The 15195-nt window shown below is 43.0% G+C and overlaps 1 protein-coding gene across 14 annotated transcripts in view; it reads right to left on the bottom strand.

Moving 5' to 3' along the window:
• The window catches only part of MAP2 (microtubule associated protein 2), a 243804-nt gene that overhangs the window by 133723 nt on the left and 94886 nt on the right, over positions 1–15195 (bottom strand). For all 14 annotated transcript variants that reach the window (XM_066189474.1, XM_066189472.1, XM_066189476.1 and 11 more), the window contains exon 7: positions 2286–2351. The gene's annotated coding sequence lies outside the window, so the exon portion shown is untranslated. The remainder of the gene's footprint in view (positions 1–2285; positions 2352–15195) is intronic.

Consider the following 15195-nt stretch of genomic DNA (forward strand, 5'->3'; position numbering starts at 1 on the left):
CTTAAGTCCTGTCAATCTAGAATGAATTATCTTCTTACAGCCTAAGTGCCCCTTACCTCTTAGGAAAGAAAGTTATATTGTTTGAAATCATTTCCATTTTTGCCAGTATAACATCTCATTTTCTTCTTTATAGCCTGAAGGAATGATTTGTAACATGAATCTTAAAAACCCAGATAAAAGGAAGAGGCCAAAATGACTGCTAAATCAGAAGTACAAGAAATGTATATGTATTTCTGTATGTAGTAAGAAAATCCAGTCTCCACCAACTCTGATTTAATAACAAATAGCTGATACCTTTTCCTTGTTTTTAGGATACCTTAGAGGACTGATAAGATGCTGTCCACAGGAGACGAAAACCTGCTGGGATCTGAAGCGATCACATTGTCAAAAAATTGAACTCATTATCCACCAATATTATAAAGACCAGGCAGTTGTACTTGTCTGCTAACACTGCTATAATTTCTATTTGTGCGAGATCCTTCCTTTCCCCCTCTCCAGTGCTGCAGCAAAACCTTGGATTTTGACATCAAGCCCAGCAAGCACTATTAGTCCTTGAGACAGAGTTTGCAAAACATTAATGAAATCAGAATGAGACTGCAGTTTGGCTTGCTGCCTTGGACAATGGAAGTGAAATTAAAAGTAGAGGGAAGAGAAAGGACTTGCTCTTAGCTAAAATCAAATCGTTGAATGCATTTTTCACAAATTAAAGCATTTTAAACACTATTTACTACAGGCTTTCCTATTTCAATGAGTCTAGTGGTAACTGAAAGCAGGAGGAAACAGTATTAAAAGCAGCTAAGATAAACTAGCAAGTAAAGAATTCCTTTCAAAAATTTTATTCAGCCAGGAAAATCCATTAAGTAAAACGCCTTCTGCCAAAGACAGAAAAACTACAAGAGCCAAGAGAATGGAAAGATGTGTAGAAGAGGAAAACAAAGAAGAGAATTGTACGTAAGAAAAGAGGAGAGAGAATATCTGGAAAAATTCACAATACTTTCCCTCAGGAAACAGCATCTATCAACCAGTCACAAAAATTAATTTCAATGATATTGATTATTCATCACCTTTGTGAGGCACGCTTTGCTGTTAGCAGTGGCCCACACCTTTGCCAGTGGCCAGGTTCCGGCTTGGAATTCCTGCCTGTCTGGGGAGCCACAACAGCCATTTCAGGAGTCCAGGCTTTCTCAAGGAGTGAAACACAAATGCCTTTCCAGAAAAAAAATCTGTGGGTTTTTTTCAGGTTTTTAAAAGGCCCCTCAAAACTTCAGACTAAAGAGACATGCATATTGTGATTGCACACATTCCCTCCAGGTCTAAATGCTGTCCTGAGAAGGATGATCACCCGTAGGGCACCATAATAGAGAAGAACATCATAGAGTCTGGTTTGGTAGGTGTTGGGTGAGAACCGGCACCTAAGAAGTTAATTCAAGATGGATATACCCTTTCCTCTCTCCATCAAGGTGAAGGGGGCAGATTTTCAATCCCGCCTAGATTTTGATTTTTTTTTTTTTTTAGCACAGTCCACACTGCCAATCTATGAAATCTGTATTCCTTAGCTACCTGACACACCTCGAAGTCCAATACAAGGTAACTTAGGGATCTTATTCTGTAACATTTTATCTCCCTTCTTCCTTTACAGAGGCAAGGGTTTAAAGTAACCACAGCCCAAAGGCACTAGGAGAAGAGGACAATAAACTGTTACACCTGGGAATGAGCAATGACACTGTCAAAAAAACCCAGTTTGTTTTCCTCCTTTCGACACACAGACGTAATTTCTGAAGTGCCAGTGGTATGTCAAAAAGCCCTCAGACAGATGCTCAGCCAGCACTGACAGGCTGCTGGAACCAAGAGCTCCTTTCCTGGGAGAGATTGTACCTGCTTGCAACAAGCCTGCGAGTTTAACCCTGTCCTTGCTGATGCTAAAATCAGTATTAGGACGAACCCAAATGTGGCATGACAGGAGGCAGCTTACACCCTCACTATACTTAACACAAGCCAATAGACAAGCATTCGAGTTTGTATCTCACCCTTTGGTAGCTGCAGCCAAAAGGACTAATTAGTTACCTAGAGCATATGCTTACACATCAAAAATAACTTTACAGTGCCTGGTACAACAATTTGAAAAATCTCTGCAAAGCTGACCAAAAGATAAAAAAAAAAAAAAAAAAAACACAAAAAACCCCCCCCAAAATTATTGTTCCAATCAAAAAGGAAAAACAAAATAACAAAGAGCAGCCCACACCCTGCACCACATTCATTCCCACATTCAAAGAGAGGCATCCTACCTTTCCGATCTTTGAACAAGAAGACTCCAATCAGCACGCTGCGTCCAAGACTACACACTGAAGAATCTGCTAATACAAAACAAAGGGAGGGACAAAAAAACCCTGAAAACACTTATTTTTTTGCTGAAAAACAGTCTTTAGCTATGAGAAAAGTGTTTCTTCTATCACACAAAGACAAAAATGCCTAAACATATCCATACAGTCATCTGTGTACGAAGGTGTGTCTGCACATAACACACACTATGCATGCAGCAATGTATTTATAAACAAATCCACAGAAGTTCATTACCTATTCATTTTAATTCATCCAGCGTGCACTGCTACAGATTTTTAATCTACAGCAGACAAAATCCAAAAAGCTTCAGCACAAAGGTATAACTCTCTCAAATTCTCAACAAGCAAACAAAGCTGACATTTTTTAAATAAAATCATTACCAGCTCATCTGCTGCCATACCACAAAAGCCTATCCTTAAATAACTGCTGCATAATCATTCTGCCGGAGTGTTGTTATCCATCGGCTCGCTGCCTATCTCCAGACAGACGCAGTCTGCAAGCCACCAGCTTGGATCTACCATGTGTACGTCAGGAAAAGGAAAACTGCAAATTAGGAGAAGTCCCCGCAGTGGTGAGAAGGAAAAGAGGGTGAGTGGGAGAGGAAGAGGGAGTTCACTGGCCACAGAAATTTCGAGAACGACGACGAGCCAGCCGGCTCCGCCATCATCCACTTACAATAGGATGCTGCACCTCGCGGCTGCTGAAGCAGTTTGTCAAGGGGTTGCTGGTATCAAATGCCTGACAGGCATTTTAATTGCATCCAACCAAGTGTGTCCCCAGGAATGGGGCCTTTAATCCGATGAATATCATCGACTGGTTTCTTTTGTGCTGCTGCCAGACGCACACCAGCCTGCACTGCACACAGGCAGCAACGCGCCCGGTTCTGCCGTGCCGCTGATCCAAATCCCAAACAGGGTTGGTGGACGGTACACAATAAAAAGGAGCTCTGGAGGGATTTTCTGCTTTACAGATCAAGAAGGCAATTTGCTCTCCCCGTTTTATTTTTCTATCTAGTGCTGTTCACGTGTTGGAACCAGCTTGACTATGCTGTTTGAGCCTTGCATTTGCTTATTCAAACCACAGGGAAATAAAACCAGGGAAAATGCAGAAGTGCTGCAGGACTGTAGGGGCAAGCGAGGACCCTTCAGGACCAATACAAGCATGTAACAAGGCTCACTGCACAATTCAGCTCAGGAGTAAGTTCTCTGTGAAGTGAGGGCTTCAGTTTTACTGCCACTATTCACTTGTTGTGTCTGCTTTGATCTCATCCCCTTATTCCAAGGCTTTCTTCAGGACAATACTAATCTCAGTAGGAAAAGGAACCTGTGAATTTGGAAATCACCCCATGTTCTCTGAGGAGCTGGGGTGCTAAACAGCTCAGTTGGGGAGGGACAGTAAAGAAGGGGTAGAGAAACATAAATGAATTTTCTAAAAGAATGTAAGAAAAATTAGAAGATGAACTGGTTTGTTTTCAAGCATTTTAAGTTTGTTATAAAACAGCAAACAGAGCAAAGAAGCAAATAAGAGTAACCAAAGAAATAACCAGCACACTGTTAAGGACTGAAGACAAGCTTTAATTTCCCTGCACCCAGGACACAGAAGTCAATCAGGTTCACTTCCCAGCAGTAAGCTGGTGTTTCTCAGTTCCTGTGACAGCAGAGCACTTGACAGGAAAGGCTATCAACACGAAAATTAAACATCTCTCTACCACAAAACTTGGGAGAGGTCCAACCAACCCCATTTACCTTTGGGTGGGCCAGGGGGCTTAGAGGAAGGAGTTACAAATTTCCCATTGATTTCCAGGGGTTGTCTCCCCAGATTTTGGGGGTAGAGGGCTGCAAAGGAAATCAATTCCCTTCTGTCTTCCCCCACAACCATAGGATGACTTCACACATCCATCAACCGTTGCATCAAACAGAAATTCCACCCTCGCTGCTATAAACAGATCTTAGTAACTTAAGAGCGTCTATCCTGAGCTGACAGTTTTTCCCCACTCTCAACCACCACAGGAGTGAGGAGGATGAGGAAATGGAGGAAGGTAGGCTGTATGGGACAAGGATGACAGGGGAGCAAGTTCCATATGGCGGCAAAAAGGCCTTTTGGAAGGAACAGAAAAGAACAAGCAAGAGTAGCACTAGCGCAATTCTTAGACCTTTCCTCAGAAAAAGCCTCCTGTGACTCATGGGAAGGGGTGCCTGCAGCTGCCAAACCTCCCACTGCAGAGATCATCCTCTGCAGAAACCAAGGAAACCCTAATCCTGCCTCGTCTTCCTCAGCTCCACCATTTACCAGTTGGTGCTTGTTCACAGCCTTGCTACGATCTCTCCTTCACTGGCCAAAGTAACCAGGAGCTCTGGGAGGTCCCAGCAAAAACACCGTGGAGCTGGGATGGTGGAAGAATAGAAAGTCCTGAAAACTGTAATTCTTCTCAGAGGGTCCTAACAGAACTCAAGTGGCTCACAAGGGATGGATACATATTGCCAGCCTGCGTCCCACATCCTGGAGCCTAGGGATGAATCTTCAACCAGCTATCCAAATCACCTTCAGTCTGCCCATGCAAGTATTTCCAGAGACACAATCTGCTGAAACAGCCCATGGCAAATGGTTTCATCTTAAGATATTGCAAACAAAAACCATCTTAATCATCAAGTTTGTTCTGGCTGCCCTGCAATGTATGTTTTCGTACCTATAAAAATACTTCTGACAAGACAAAAGGCATAGGAGGAGACAGGGATGAAGGGTCTAATCCAGATAGACGCTGGAACACAGAGAACACTCAGCCTTGTCTGAGATTTAACCCCACGTTCACCTGGCTTACTCACAGGCATAGGAAACTCATCACATAAAATCAATGCATCCCAACACAGTGAAAATTCAAATACGTAAGGAAGTTGACAAGTCAAAATCCTGGAAAATACTGAATTACAGTTTCAGCACTGTACTTCTCAAAGAGGAGTAAAGACATTTACAACCTCAGTAAAGGGGGTGGTGAGACTGTGAATGAGGCCCGATCTAAACTCCAAAAGATTTTGCTGGTTCAGGTGGGTTTTATTCCATTACCACATTCACACAAGATAATGAACTCAATTTCGTTACTGTCCAGCTGCATGCTGGGTCCCTCTGTGCAAGATACTGGGCAAAACAGAAGACAGCTGCCATTATAAATTAGAGGAGGGAAAAACCTGAAGAGATTATGGTAGTGTTCTCCTCATTTTCAGGACAATGAGGGGGTGGGGGGAGGGAAGAACAATCATCAGTTTGGGCTTTCCCAAGGTCACACACAACCTCTGCTCCCAAACAAAGCAAGATGCTTCCACAACCTCAGCCTGAGATCTTTCTACCCAAATCACTGCTGAAGAAGCCTCGTAACCAGTGTTTAACAAAGGACTTGTGGGCTGCTTGCTTCTTTTTTAGCAAAGACTGGATGAACATTTTACGCAACGCCTAAAATAGCCTCCAATATCATCAGTGATGTAGATTAAGAGGCATAGGTCTAGTGAACAGGAACTGCACCACTCTGGTAAAAATAGCCCTGGAACAGGGAATTTTCTTTTTATTCGCTATTGTCTTAACACTTGAAACAGGGATGACTGCCTTCTGGAGAGCTTGAGAGGAGACAAATGCTTCACCAGACTCTCTAAATATTGTCTGATCTTCTGCAGTAGTAATAAACATCAGACTATTTCTTTTACGATCCATTTGAGGGAAAAACTCGCTTTTATTTTTCCCCTTCTCAAGACAAGGAAAAAAAAATGGAAGAGCATTAATTAATTCTAGAAAAACACATGCAGTTTAGCACACTAGGTCTTTCACCAGGGCTGTGTGTAGTGAGGAAGGCTCTAAGGCTGGAGTCACTGTCTTCCTCTCTGTGGTTACTGACAAAACAGAGGATGGATGTGGAGCAGTTATGAAGAACCACAGGCCAAGTTAGCAGCCTCTGTGGGTAACAAGGATTTCAAGGCAGGTTAGAGAGTTACAGGAGGCAGGGGGACCCTGGTTTTGTTTTTCACCTTCTCCTCAAAGTACAAGGATGCAGGGGCTGATTTGCCCACCTCAAGCAGCCAGTGCAGAGCCCTTTCAACCACACTATTTCCTTTACACCAGCAGTGCCACCAGCTTTGTATCCATAGCAGATCCCAACATCTTTACGGGACTCATCTGTCCTTCCTCCCAGGCTACCATTACAACAGGCCAGTCCTGGTGACATCACCCTTTCAGCATTCATCCAAAGGGATCCCCTCACACTGACCATCATGGCCAGCTCTCCTGCACCCACTGACACACCAGCTGATACAACATGGGGTTCTGTGCAGCACGGTTATATAAATGGGCCTTCAAATCCCTGGCATATTATGGCCTCTCTTTCCCCTACTTCAGCTTATTTATTTTAATAAATGATCTCTCTTTTGTGAATCCTAGCTGACCCTCCTCATCTAAATAATTGCTATGTGGAATATCTAGAAAAGGATTCCCTATTTCTCTCTGTGCCACCACGTCACTAAAATCAAGCTGGAAGATGTAGAATATTCAAGTAGTCCCAGGTCCGTTTGTCAGAACAACCAATACTGCACTTAACCCTTTGAAGCTGCCAAATTCTTCGGCTTTCTGAGGAAATCCTTCACTTTTAGCTTAAGAGACCAGTGAAAACAAAAGAATAAGAAAGCAAAATTCATGAAATGTGTTTGCTATTCCCTAAAGCTTGTATGTGTATGTGGCAGAGATACTAGTAACAGCTGCAGGGCAAGCTTTTGTATAGTTACCCCAAAATAAACCATCCCCTCTGTCCTGGGTATTGCAAGTATAAGGGAACAGCTTGGTCTCCCTGCTTGTTCAGCCTGCTGTTTCTGGGGTGCCAGTGACACTGACAGCTGGGCAAAAACAAACACCCCAACCTCAAATTCCATCCACAAAGGAAAAGCAAAGAAATGAGTGAGCAATCACACCCCAAGTTTTGACACAGCAGAAGCAAACCTCCATCTCAGAGAATCACTGAAACGTTATAAAGACATCCGACGTGTCCCAACTGGTACAGCCTGAAAGTGCCTTGTGACTGCACTGCTCCTGGAAGGCCATCTAAATTTTCAGTTGATTCCCTGTGCCCACAGTATCAGGAGCAACTGACAGCACCAACCCTCCTGCAGAAACCAATACCACCTGAGGGTGCTGAGACTTTCCACCACACCAGATCACTGCACTGCACACATCCAGGAACACAATGGCTTTGAAGGCTGCACCCCGTGCAGGCAACGCTGCATTAGTGGGAGGCTCAGAGATTATACGAGTGAACACACAGCCCTTGTCCTGACGGGTGTCCACGTGACAAGCTGTGCATCTAAGAGAAGCACCAAATGTTTCCCCATCCTATCACATGGTTTATGACTAAGAAAATACTGCAGATAGAATCTGTACCACTTATTCTCACCTTTTCTCTCTCCTGGCCTACCAGTGGAGTGACGAGTCAAGACAAAAACTTGCTTACTGTAAAATATCACAGCTACTGTAATAGAATTTATTAATGTATCAGTTTGTACTTCACTTAATCAGGTAACCTAATGCTTTTAAATAAAGTGCCACATCATAACTTTTAACAGAGGCCTTAGCTATTATTCTATATTTAATTTATAAATAAAATATTCCAAAGTAATGAATCACTTGTTGAAGCAGATTTTGAAAAACATGCAATTAAAATATAAACAAAGCTGGCATGGTCTTAAAGACATATAAAACAGTAACTGCAATGCAAAATACACAGATTTATCTGTTTGTCTAATCCTAGGTTTTGAACAGTATTTCAATTCAAATACCACTTATATTTAGGAAAACATGCTTTTTTTTCAGTCAATAGGACGTTGGTATATAGTTAATGCACTACTGAAAATAGAGCTTTGCCTCAAAGAGGTTGGTATCTGTAACCACTTTCAGTGAAAAGGTACTTGCTCCTTAACTTAAAGATCAACCTTTTCTCAGAAATATGATCTCTAGCAGCTAAGTTCTGCCTTCCTAAAAGCTGCCAGGTCATTATTTCCTCTTATGTCCATACTTGCCTTCAAGAACTTCTTTTTAAATATGGTTAGCTCAGCTAAGCGCTGTTCCTCGACAGCAAAACCAACCAGACACTAGAAATTGCAGAAACATGTAGTAACATGCAGCACAATTGGTTTCAACAGCTTCTCACTCCGGAACACTTTACGTAAGGAAGGCAGTCAGGCAGAAACCCATGGAAGAGCTCCCGGCAGCTGAGCCGTGCGGAGGGGAAGCAGCTCTCTCCTCACCTCAGAGGAGAGACAACAAAAGCAGCCTTATGAGAACACTGCCTGGCTGTCAGCCTGACCCACATGGGTTCAGATGTGACACTGCCAGCGTGATGTAACAGCTTATCCCCTCTTCACATGGGCAGCCAGGCTGAGCCTGTCCAATACCTGCCCTCCACAGACTGCAGATTTCCCGTAAAACCACCCGCAGCCGACAGCCACTCTGACCTCCCAGACACAGCCCTGCTAAAACCACCAGAAGCCCTTCCTTGACTCCAGTGCACCTGGATCACAATTTGTGTTTATGCACGCTCCTGTAGCATTTCAGATAAAGGTAAGGAGGACTGGCAGTGTGCACTGCACGTTACAGATACTCTCTTTGCAGAGGACCCCCTTGCAAGGGTTTCTTAATGGATTCTGACTATCACATTTACTGTGAAATGAACACAGCAGATACTGTAGGCTAATTCATTAGCTACTTACGATTGATTCTTGTTTTCATCATCATAAAAGCAGATTTCCTGTGGTTAACACAATGATTCCAATTCCCTCTTTGCTGACACACATTTCAGCCAGCCACTGCTCCACTGCATCCACAGTACTTACCACATCGAGACTAAAATGCATTTAATGACTGGAGACTCGGATTAGATAACTTAAACATAGCCTTCATTCACCCAGGTCTCACAGTGCTGTCCACAATTATTTTTAAGCTGTTTGTACATGCAAATGACTTCTCATCTGAACCAGGGAGTTGCCCCAAGGGTGAAAGGCAGTAGCTATTTTGCAGCACTCACGCTGTCCATGAGCTCAGGGTACCACATCCAACCACCATCACCAGGGAGACTTTTGGGAAGTGTAACGTGATTATAGTCCAATCTAGTTTATCAGAATGGGGTGGGAAACAACAAAGTCATTAGACAAAAGGGATTTTTGGATAAATGAAAGACCTAGCACCTCATCTCATATACCTCAATGACATGACCTTCTTTCAGATGAAGTAATACTTTGATCAATGGCTTTTTAGATAACAGGCCCAAACAGCAGTATGGCCAGTAAGTTAGCAAACTTCTCCTGCCGTTTCAATGACTGGCACAGGACTCCTTGCTACTATAAGCCATCCACACACTGGTTTACATTGGTTTCCAAGGATGGTACTGTTTGGCAGAGAAGTGATCCCACAGCAACTCTAGGGCACCAAGGAGAATATGATCAGGGTTTAAAAGGGGGAAAGGCAGAGGGGCGGATGGAGAGAGGAATTGCCAGTCTTGGCTCCTCTACCATCCTACCTGAGTTTCTTTGGAAGACTCCCATTCAGTTTGGCAGGGAACAGAAAGATGGACAGCTCAAAAGATAAGGGTTTATGCTCTGTACAAGGCTCTAGAGATATACATAACTCGGAAGGAAAGACAGAATTAAGAGAGTTTAGCAGCTTTAACAACAAACTCTACAAGTACACAGGAAGAATACGCTAAGCTTTTTAAGAGCCTGAATATTCAAATAAAAATCACGCAGAAAACAGAGACAAATCCCATATAAATAAGGAAAGACAAAACTACGGGACTATCATCAGAAAAGCTAAAGAATAAACTGAGTTATGATTAGCCAGGAACATAAAAGGCAACAAAAGAAGAATCTGTATGATCTGAAATGCAGGCAGGACAAGCCATGGTTCAGCAGAGAGGCATAACAAAGATGATGCACAGAAGGCTACAACATAACCCGACATGGTTCAATTTTCACAAGACCAAAAGTGAACAAATACTGCATATGTTTGTTTTAAAAAGAAGCAGAACTTCAGGTTAGAATAGGAAAGAGCAACTTAAGAAACACTCAACACAAGGCAGATGCAGCTTAGAAAGTTGTGTGTGTGAATGCTCCCTGACTCAAGAAGGGTATTCCAGACTTCAGAACAAACCAGACAAGAGTCTGCTTTATCTTCACAAACATCTTCCCAAACATCTTCCCAAACACCACTCTCTCTCTTGAAACGTCTTTTGAAGCTGTGGAAAATTACAAACCAATCAGTTACACGCCATCTTTGCAAAGATTTTGGAAAAAATAAATCAAGTAGTTTACAAGTACCTAAATACCCACAGGGCAAGAGCACAACTTAAAGAATACTTCTGGCAATGTCAGTTTGCCAGTAATAAATGCCAACAAACTTATCTCACCACTCCTGACTTCACTTTTATAAAATTTGGGTTTCACCCCAAGTTAGGATGAGTTTGTCACAGGAAAGCATCTTCCAAAACCAAGATCCTTGCAGCATACTGCACAGCAGCTCCAAGATCTAAAAGCCGGAAATCAGGAAAAAAACCAGGACTAAACAGCATATTGAGAGAGAAGGCCTCAGACACACAACTAGAAAAATCAGGAGTAAGTAGCTTGGCAGTAGTTTGACAGGAAAAGGCTTACTGTGAGCAAAGAAAAAAAGGCAAACCACAGTTTTATTTATCCTAATGGGGATGCTATCCCTAAAACACAGGGATAATTATTCCATTTTCTTTGGTGGTGGTGTCTCAGCTGGAGAAATGCCAAAATGTGGGGTTTGCACAGTAGAGGTAGATACCGGCAAACTAGGGAGAGTCCAGATAACAAAAAGGGAGACTTTGGGAAAACATTCTTCTAATCTTTCCTTGTAAAGCACGTGTTTTCAGATCGGTTTCCCAGTAAGTACAGAAAACCCAAGCAGTAACAAAAATCTTTCAGATAATATAATTTTGGAAGATAAATGAAGAAAGCAATTACATTCTAAATCAGTGGGGGGATGGGTGAGGGGGATCAAGGAGGGGGGAATAAAAGAGTAATTCACTGGGCTAATTAAAAGCAAATCTCTGTGTTTGTGGAGTGAGTGATTACTAAAACCCCTGCTACTGAGGGAGGCTAAAATATTTATTTTTATACAAAGAGCACCAAGAAGCTGGAATCCTCCTTGAGGAGAATAAGGATCCTGTTGCCCTACAGGCATCTAGTTTCTCTAACTGGGCAACTGGTACAGCCTCCAGCAAAACTCACCTGGCCACAGGACTAACTCAGAGTGCCTTCCCTCCATCCTCCCCAAGCCTCATGAGAACTGCTGGTGCAGAGTATAGCACTGCATCCCCCACACCTTTCTAACCTGGGCCAGCTGGAGTGCTGGGAATCTCAGCCCCACTCTGCCATTAACATACAGAGAGCTGCAAAGCCTACAGCCTCAGGGACACTGGGGCTGGGAAAGGAATGCCAAGGGGGGCTCCTATAGGGTCCCCACTACATCAGCTCAGTCTCTCAGATGAAAAGGACTGTAGCTCTCCCATGTGAACCCCACCTACTCCTTCCCTCTTTGCTGCTGGAGGACTTCAGTGGGGTGGAGAGGGCACCAAGGCTGGCTTCCGCCTCTCCACAATGCCATTGAGATTGTACTTTAGGATCTGGGCCCAACAATTTTACTGGGTCTGTGACCTGCCATCCCCCAGACTTCCACTCAGTCCACAGGGTGTGACTGGTTCAGATAAAGGTGTCTGACCACTTATTAACACCACCATAAAGATTGAAAAATAAAGATGGTCTCAGCATTTGCAAGAAGGCTCCCTACTTCTTTTTAGAAGGATTCAAAAATAAAGTTAGTGTTTGGGGCACAATGGCTCCTTTTTCTGAGGTAACAAACCCCACGCAATGATGCAGAACCTGTGAGTGAGAAACCAGGAGAGCAGCACTATTAAGAAAGACCGCAGAAGGAACGAAGAGGAGAGAATAAATGAAATAACTAATATCCATTTGCTCCAAGGTTCTCTCTGCACCAATTGGCAAAAAGAATACAACTGAATCATTAATAATTGAAGGAACTTGAAGACAAAGAGATTTTCATCCAATGTTAAAGGGATGAAAGACGGCTGTAATGAGAATTCTGATGATGGAACCATTTGCGGAGGGACTGGGAAGGAGGAGGTTATATTTTAAAGAAATGGTTCCTTTGTAAGGCAAGAGCAAGCATTCTCATTACTAATGCAGACAGACACGTCTGAAAGACCTTATTCAGCTGATGGTGTCACCAAACACTCTTCTGGACTCAAGCTCCCCACTAACAATAGTAAACAAGGATAGGAGACTGCTGTAACGAAATATAAAGTGTCACTTGTTTATTCTTTTTAGCCTCATAAATCATTTAAGGATGACTATTAACAAGCACCCAGTTTTCTGTGCCTTTCTTAACTGATGATTCTCTGCACATAGTTGATAGGAGCTTGAGCTTCCGCTGCTTTTGGAAGTTGGCCCTGCAGACCAAGTCAGGACCAAAACACGGGGGGTATCCCTTCCTAGGAGCTGAATCTTGTACAGAGGAATTCCCACTGACACCTTTTAAAGGCCCATCAGCAGTGGACTCGGGCATGCTCATGTCAGCCTCTAGTTAAAGGCCTGGAGTTTTGCACAAGACAGTTTCTGAGCAAACAAACTGTGCTAAGAGACAAACAGCACATTAATTTTACTGGCTTGCTGCCATGATTGAGGGGAAAGATGTTAATGAAACTCAGTAAGTATGAAATGCACTGTTTTCCTCATAAAGAATAAAAAAAATCTACAATTTCAAAAACAGAAAGAGATCAGACTAGATAAATTTCTTAAGAGGATGAAAAGTCAAAACAAAGAAACAAAAAGGAAAAAAAAAAACCAAAACCCCGTAAAACCAATGCACAACTCTGCATTATTTACAGAAAGGACTACTAGGATCCTATCACGAACCAAAAGCTCACATTATTAGGGTAACCAACTCCAAATTAACTACTGATCCTCTAAAGCTATCCTTGCAAACCTTCCCAAGTCCCAGCGTGCCTTGTGGCAGCACAAATCACAAAGGCCTTTTTAGATTTACACTATAACATCATCACTCACCACAGACAAGTCAGTGAGAAGCAATTAGCCCACTTTTCTGCAAGAAGGTAGGACAGAAAATGCAAGAGAGCATGGCTCAACCTGTCTGAAGCCCCACCAGAACAGAAGCCATGAACAGGAGGGCATCCCCCTGCAACCCTTCACACCTTAGTGGGACTTCTTCCCAGCTGCACACAAGGATTGTATTTTCTGGTCTGCTGGCTTTGCTCAAGTCATCTTCCACCATCCCCTGAGTATCCCCACTGCCATTAGCAGGATGGCTGGAGCCGTAAGAGCCACTCACCCAGGTGAGCGTGGCACAATGGATCCCACAGATCCCATTCTTCGTTGCAGGTACGTACACGGAGCCACAAAAGCCCCACAAACAGAATCTAGTTTATGAGGAAACTGGCCTTTTCTGGTATTACTTTTAGCTACTGGGGATAGAGGTGTTTCCCCCATAAAGCGTTAGCCTCACCTTCGTAAGCCCTGGATTTTGGGCACTATGCTATTTCCCTAAGTCTACCTGGGATTCTCCCTCTGCAGAACTTGCTCTTTGCCTGTGGCTCAGCAGCATTCCCGCGAGCAGAGAGGAAGCTCCGAGGGCCATTCTCCCCACCAACCTCAGTGCAGCAAGCCTCTCCTAAAGACAGACTCATCTCCTACAAACTGACTTCAGATTATAAAGCAAACCCCAAATCAACTCAAATAGAAAAAAACTTGGGATGCAACTCTATCAACAGCAGAAGGAACAATTTCATAATATTTTATACTACTGTCATTAATCATTTTTGCTCTCTGGTCAACACAAACCACGAGCCTTGGAACTTGCAACAGGCAAAATCACACTTCAACATTTCATTGCTTACACTCAGATATGAATCTTCTGCCTAACAGAGCTCTCACAGGACAAAAGATTAGTGAAAAAGGAATAGATTTTTTCATAGAACTTATACTCTATTCATTGCATATGTGAGGTTTTTAAGAGACTGCATGTTGATTTGGAAACTACCAACCCTCTCTTTGACTTAATCTCTTTTTCTTTCATATTCAGAGAAAAATTCTTGGATAACAGAGAAAGAAATATTTAATGCACTTCTTAATAAAAGGAACCATGAAAAGTCCCTTACAACTCAACAGCTTTACTAATAAAAATACACAGGGCCATGTCAAAATAACCAGCTTTCACCAGCTGGTGACAAAACCTATACCTGCTGCAGAGAGCTCCAGGGCAAGAGTAAGAAAACTGACATCTGGTAAAGCTGCCTGATCCTTTATTAACCTGCGATATTCCTCCAGGATATCTCAATTCTTTGCTACAAGATGTCGCATGTTAAGCTATAAGAGCTCTATTAAAATTCATGCTAAGTGTTTCTCAAAGACCATCCACAGATTACATCTGAGTGCTGAGCTCTAACCACTGTAGTGCTGGGCACTTTTCTTCCAGCCCTTTTTATTCCCCCAATAGATTGTATTTGGTGATCCTTGCTGGCTTCCAGCTGCTGCCCCTGCTTAGTCCAGCAGGAAGGGGCCCTGATGAAACCAAACTTTCTCAGATTTTCTTCTGCCACTGTTCCCCAATCCTACATGCACAGATCTCTACTCCAAGCTCTTCTTCAGCTCTCCTGAGGGCAGGGTTCAACATTAAACCGGCAAGTCACCCAAAGAGCACATGCCAAGGTTCAGTGAAAGATGCTGGCTGGACCAAAGGGCATTTCTTTTCCTTACATCTTTGGAGAGCCTTAAGAGCATC

This window comes from Chamaea fasciata, unplaced genomic scaffold, assembly GCF_029207755.1.
Source record: "Chamaea fasciata isolate MVZ Bird 193981 ecotype frontalis unplaced genomic scaffold, bChaFas1.0.hap1 SCAF_8, whole genome shotgun sequence".
NCBI lineage: Eukaryota > Metazoa > Chordata > Aves > Passeriformes > Sylviidae > Chamaea > Chamaea fasciata.